Below are 7,340 nucleotides of genomic sequence, written 5' to 3'. Positions count from 1 at the left end.
TCATCTTAAGAGTTTTCCTTTATCGCCTATATTTTTTCTAGAAGTCCATCTTAGCAATTTCTTTCTTTTTTCTTTTATAGCGTATAAATTGCTAAGATGGACATCTAGAAAAATACTGGCGATAAAGAAAAACTCTTAAGATGACGATATATCACACGTCCGTGATTAAAATATGAAATTGTTGAAACGGACATCTATATAAATGCAATTGCGAAAAAATATTTACTAAACTTTGTAAGTCCCGCGTAGCGCGCTTGATTAAAAAAAAAGCCTCTCGCACGCACTGAGGCGCGTGCAGGAAGGCTAGTCTAATGAACTTTAGGAGCTAAGGGGATTCTTATTCAATTAATTACCCACACGTTAATATTATCCAAAGCAAATCCAACATTAATAGGAAAATCTCAAATAATTTAAGTAAAATAATATTTTAATTCTACACATTGTAGTTTTAGATTATGGACATAAATATTTACATAATATGCACATACGAGGAAGACATGCAACGATAAAGACCACTTGCGCCACCCGTTCCTCTCTAATTGATCTTTCACTTTCACATTGTCAATCTATACATAAATAACATGAGATGAGACCAAGTTTAAACATTTACTTTTAAATTTGTAATTGACAAATTTTAGCATAATTTGGGAACACGTATACTCACCTTCAATTTTGATAGTTTATATTTTGCTACATGCCTACTCTAATTATCGGAAGAAAATTGTACTAAAAATAATGTCATTTTCAAAAGTCAAGAGACAAAAGAAAAATCCCTTCGTTTCTATATAAGAAGCCAAATTTAATAACAAAATAATTAATAAGAAATTTCTAGATGTGCGTCTCAACAATTTCTTTTTTTCTTTCATCGCATGTCAACTGTTGTAGTGGCCAGTGGTGAACCCAAGAATTTTTCAGAGAAGCGGCAATATTCGATTGAAGATTACTAGTAATGACAGGACCCGACCCAAATTTCACTTTGGAATTCGAGCCGAACCCTGTGCGTGTCCGACACTTGGCGAATGCCGGGCACAAATGACCTTTTCGCCCTTCCATTCAAATACAATTTATCTCAAGTTCAACTTCTGCCGAAAATTCGGCAGTCTCCCCTGTAAATTAAACATTTCCCAAAACTTCTACATGTCAACAAACATTTAAAATTTCTCAAGCGTTCAGCATATATCAATTTATATCCAGGAAATCAAGCATCACAACATTCTGGCCTCAGGCCTCAATGAAACGAATAAATCATTCTACTAACCACATTAAATTAAATTTCTTAAACCATTACCAGAACAATGCTAGATTTCATAATAACTTAGCTGGATTACCTTTAATTACTTGCTCTCGTGGCTGCACCTAAAACCCTAGGTTGCCTACGTACCCTTAATAAGGGATCAAGCCACAATTAGTTCTCATATTTCATCTCAACTTCCTGTTCCAAGCTTCCTGGCATTACTCACTTGGCGATATATAACTAAATGAATGAATAAAAGCATTTAGATTCGGGTAATCACACTTGGAAAGCCATAACTATCCATATCCTTGTGACACCATTGGTGACACATCCTACCTTGTAATCCTCGCTGGACTCAGGAGACATCTGGTCAACCTGATCAGCAGTCCTCGCTCCCACGGTCCGGATATCTCTAAGACTCGTGGGGCAAAATATACTAGAAAAACTTATGTTATTTAATACTATATAAAATAATGCAAGATAGAGACAAATAAAGATAATAAAATAAAATAAAATAAGCTCTGAAGACCCTTACATTGAACTCACGTAAGGTTCCTAAATAAATAAATAAATATTTATATATAACAACAACTTACTTAGAATATATATATCCGTCTTTCTCTTGTGAAATAAAAGTATCGATTAAAAAAATAATAGTAACGGTATAAAATCCTCAACTTTAATTTAAAACCATCTTAAAGCGTAAATTCTCTCAACCTAGGCATACCCCCATTCCTGATCCGTCAATTCCTTTAATAACATAAATTCCAAATATGCCGTCAATTCCATATATCCGTCAATCCCAATGTTATTCCATCAATTCCATCCTCGCAGGCCTCGAAAACACAAAGTTAAACACGCCGCGTCCTCGCAAGTCTCGGAAATACAAAGTTAACCGAGCCGCATTCCTCGCAGGCCTCAGGGGACCATTAGTCAGCCTGAGCCGCAATCCTCGCAGGCCTTTGAGATACCAGATCAATCGAGCCGCAATCCTCGCACCACATGGTTCAGGCGTCCCTGAAACTCGTGTGGCATTATCATAAATAACAAACTATTTCCCAGCAACTGGGAGGTACCCTCGTGGTAGGTTTGAAAACCATAACCCGTCATTTATATAAATTTTTAATAAATTGGTTCTCAACTAAACTTAAAATATATATATATATATATATATATATATATATATACACCACAATCTGATAAAAGCCAAGAGCTATGATTCATCCTTTTCAACTACTGAATGTTTAAATATACTAAATACTTAGCTAGTTTATTAACCACAGCCCCGATCTCTTGGACCACAGGGGTCCAAGAGATTGTGGTCACTCACCGTTGGATGTTAATCCAATGGTTCATAAAAGTTTCTTAAAATGAGTGTAACAGTGAGTGAACCGTTGAATTTACATCCAACGGTGAGTGACCACAAATCTCTTGGACCCCTGTAGTTCAAGAGATCGGGACTGATATCAATCTCTAATTAACATACCATTCCAATACTTTAACTTTAGTTCCTCGGCAACAAATAACCGCATGAATAAACAAAAGGTAACTAGATAATAAATAAATAAGCAAATAACTAATCACTATTTCTTAAGATTCCATTAATTCCCATTATTTTTACTCATCCCATAATCATATAAATTCAAGAAAATCAATGCCATATTAAAGCCAGAGAACACTCATACATATATAAGCTTCCTACAATCTTAAACAACTCCGGTAAAACTCTACATAATTAATTAATCTGAAAATTCTGACCCCCGACTCCTAGAAAGGCGTGCATAAAATTAAAATCATTCTTACGCCCATATTAACTTTCCTCACATTTGGATGGGTCTAGAAGTGTCTCGGGACTCAAAAGGCGAAAGTCCCAAAAAGTCAACACAGGACCTTGTGGGGTCCACCACCTCCAAAAATTCTGATCCGAGAGTTCCTAGAGGTTATAACATGTCTAGGACACATGTCCCGAGATTTTGGTCTCGATCAGACGGTCGGATTGCTCACAATCGCACGATCAAACAGTTCCTGTAACCTTAGCCCTAGGGTTGACATTTTCGGAGTATCCAGGACTCCGATTCACGATCCGTTGAATCCTACACGATCCAGGATCCAACGGTTCAAAGGCATCGAACCCAGAAATCGCACAATATGCGAGATCTGATCGGAGCTCAAACTTTGTCCGAATTGAGATCTGCGAACCCCTACGCGCTCGTGAGGACCAAGAGATTATTTTAGGACTGAATGTAACTTCACTACGCTGCCCACGCGCCACCACACGAGCTGGCAGCATGTGGGTGTCTAGAGTAAACTCCAGCGGCCCGAAAAACTCCCAACTGCTGGCCAAGATTCCTACCCTAGGTCCAGGACACTAGTTAGAGTCACTTTTGTTCTTGGACCAAGGCCAAAAACTAATCGGAACTAGCCAGAATGAAGCCGAAACCGTCAGCATAATATGGGTATATGGAACAACCTATAAAACTTCAAAATCAATCTTTAATACCTACATAAATGGATAGAGCATGAAGAGTAGATGAAGTTTCATACCTGGCTCGACGGATTTCGTGACCGGAGTTCCCGAAAAATGCAAAAATATCACCGGAAAAGCCTAACCATTCCTTAGCTTGAATTCGAGCTCATCATTAGCCAATCAAATCGGATCTTAGGTGGGTTTTATAGAGGAGGAGTCGATTTTGTGGCTTAGAAGTCGAATAGTCACTGTTGGTACAGTGATTGTCGAAAAACAAAGAAGAAGAAAAAAAATGGTTGAAGCTACCGGGGGATGAAGAAGGAGAGAAAAATAAAGAGTTCGGGTACTGAAGCGGGTACTGTAGCACTAGAAAATTTGAAAATTCCCTTTACGTCCTTTTTGTTTATAAACCTTTTCTCCTTCATTACAACTCGGAATTGAGCGTGCCGCATATCTACGAACTCGTATCGTCGAGTTCTACGCAACAGTACCACCCAAATTCCTTTCCGGTCAAAAAGTCAATTTTAAACCTAATAAAATATTCTAGAAGTATAATTGTCTTTTTACATAATAAATTATTAATTAAAAATTAATTAAAGACCGGGTTATTACAAGTAATATTTCATATCTTTATAATTAAAAAATACAAAGGGAGCCACATCAAAAAAAATAATTTTTATAAAAAAATTAGAAATAAAAAACCAAAAGAAAAAAAGACCAAAAGGGCAAAAAAAAAAAAAAAAAAAAAAGACCTTGAGATTTGGGTCTGTTGGCTTCTTCAATTCAATTTAGGACTCTTTATATTAAATTATTAATAATATTAATTGTACTTTTGGTCAGGGACTTTTAAAAAAAATGCATGCGCCTGTGTTGCGTACAACAACCCAACAGCCCAACAACGCAACACCACAGCAAACAAAAAGCAATTTCGCAGAGGCATTTCTTCAACCAGATTGTGGGCACTTCCGTAGCAGAGCTGAGGGGCAAATTTCACGACCTCCAGAGCTCTTTCAAGCGAGAGGAAATACACACCTCCTTGCACCTCTGTAAGTCCACCTCTGGTAGTGGCATTTCGCAATTGCTCCTATGCGATAATGCAAGTGTGCTTTTTATTCATCAATAAAACTTATTTGAAGACTTGATAATCATTAAGTTAAATTTCTCCTGAAATTCCTCCTATGTGAGTGTGGGCCCATGTCGTGGCATTCGCAATTGCTCTGACGTGGAACTTATTTGAAGCCTATGTGCTGTATTGGTGGTTAAACCTCTGGATTGGAAATATACCAAATTTACCATGTTAAAAAAATTTCTCTTTTTTTTTTCTTCTTTTATTATTTTTGTTTCTCAGCAAAAAACAAATTATCATTTCAACTGTTGTAGTCAAACAAATTCTTTGATCTCATTGTTGTTAGGAAACAAACAACATTTAATACAATACATAATTTTTTATGAACATAACTAAATTTCAAGGCTGATAAACCTCAAGAAGTTGAAGACCCACACGTGCAGCCGATCTATCTACAACAACGATGAGAGAACAATAACTCCTGCACAACAATTATCGTAAATTCATGAAGCCAGTAACAAAAGAAAACTTGAAGTATAATGAAAAAAAAAAAAAACAGAAAAACCTTTCCTCCCTTTTCCTCCCTCCGACTCTATTTTAATTCCTGTAGCAAATGGATCCCCTGAGAAATAAAAGAAAACCAAAAAGAGGGATAAAAAGAAGGCATCAAACCAAAGCGTCATAAAAAACCAAACCAAAAGAACTGAAAACTGGAGAGAAGGCAGAGAAATAAATGCATAATTAAAAGATAATCAAAAGCTTTTTTTATTGAGCCTATTAAATGTCAAATGTCACAAAATGCACAAAATCATGAGAAAGAGAAGTACCTGAGAAGATTGGTGAATTAGTTAGACATCATAATTTTGTACCCCAAACCCAAACATATGATTCTGTATTCAGAAGGAATAAAACCATGAAACCAAAAAAAAAAAAAAAAAAAAAAAAACTAACAAACAAACTAAAGCCAGACTAAGCATCCAAACAGATATATCACTTAAGTGGTGTAATGAAACCATAGAATAAACAATTATTTTAATGTAATCGGTTTTGTTGAAAGCAGCTCCCCAATTCCTCTGCAAGCCTCCTGCACTTTGGGAAGTTGAACCCCCCTTGAAAACCTACAATGTTAACAATTCACATTAAGGAACGAAAGTAAAAGAAAATAGCCGTTTGAACGAAATTTGAAACAGATGCAATAACTAATTGCATACGTCTTTATTTAAAACCAATCTCAATACATCAAGGTCTAATTGCATACGTCTGCTTGTACATCAAAGCCTCCAGCTGCTGTCTTCTTTGTCACCAATTTAACTATCAAAGAAACAAATATCAGCATAAAAAGAAACAAACCTCTAAAAAGAGAAGAAACACAGCCACGGACAGCGGCGGATCCAGGAATTTTTCAACGTAGGTGCAATTTTTAAAAGCTAAGAGCTCAAAACCCCCCCAAAAAAAAAAAAAAAAAAGACACCTAAACATCCTTATAATTTAAACAATACTAATGTTATTCATAATTAATTAAAATAATAACATTACAATTAACCTACAATTGTTGCCGACGAGGTTTCATATCATGAAAACGTCGCATTATATTTGCATTACTAATACAAGAAAAAACATCTTTCTCAATGTAAACAACCAAGCTATCACTCAACCATTGATTCCCCATTTTGTTACGCAATGGTGTTTTCACAATATTCATAGCTGAAAAAGCTCTCTCAACCGAAGCAGTTGCAACGGGTAAAACTAAAGCCAATGTAAGAAGTAAATACACATAGTTGTATATTCTCCTCCTTCCTGTATTCACCAATTTTTCTGCCAGATCAGTAATTCCGTTCAATGATGAAAACTCTGTGATGCTCTGCATATCAACAATATAAAGCCCAAGTTGATCTTCAAGCTTCATGAGGTCTCGGTCATTAAATTCTTGAGGGTAAAATTTAGCAAAACGAAGTATTTTCTATTTGTCAAAAGCTGCAAAATTATAAGCCGGACTCAAACATGCCATACAAAGAAGCAATTCAGTATTTACCTCAGTAAAGCGATTATTCAATTCCACTAGTTGCTTATCAATGATAGTAAGAAATAAATCCACACGATAATACTGGCGGTTTGTGATTTTCTGAGCTTTACGTCTTGATCTCCCTTGTGGTACAAATAAATCATCCATGTTAGGAACGTCAATATCATTTTTACCACAAAATATTGATACTTCCCTGAGCAAATCATCAAAGTCATCATCCCTCACGGATTGTAGCTTTTGCTTACATCTTTGGACCAACATCATCGCATTCACAATATCTTGATCTTTCTTTTGTAATGCCTTTGATAAATCATTTGTGATTCCCAATATAAATCTCATCAAATATAAGTGAAACACAAAGTCAAAAGTTTGTATTTCTTTCAACAACCTATTTGCTTCACCTAAATTATCTTGGTTGACATCATCAACAATCCATTCAAGCACCTTCACCACGGGATGAAACATAATATTAATACTAAGTAAAGTATCATAATGTGAGTTCCAACGTGTATCACAAGGACGTTTGAGAGTAGTCTCTTGATTTAACCCT

This window comes from Prunus dulcis, chromosome 4 (assembly GCF_902201215.1).
Source record: "Prunus dulcis chromosome 4, ALMONDv2, whole genome shotgun sequence".
Classification (NCBI taxonomy): Eukaryota; Viridiplantae; Streptophyta; class Magnoliopsida; order Rosales; family Rosaceae; genus Prunus; species Prunus dulcis.
Note: the sequence above shows the minus strand (reverse complement) of the source record.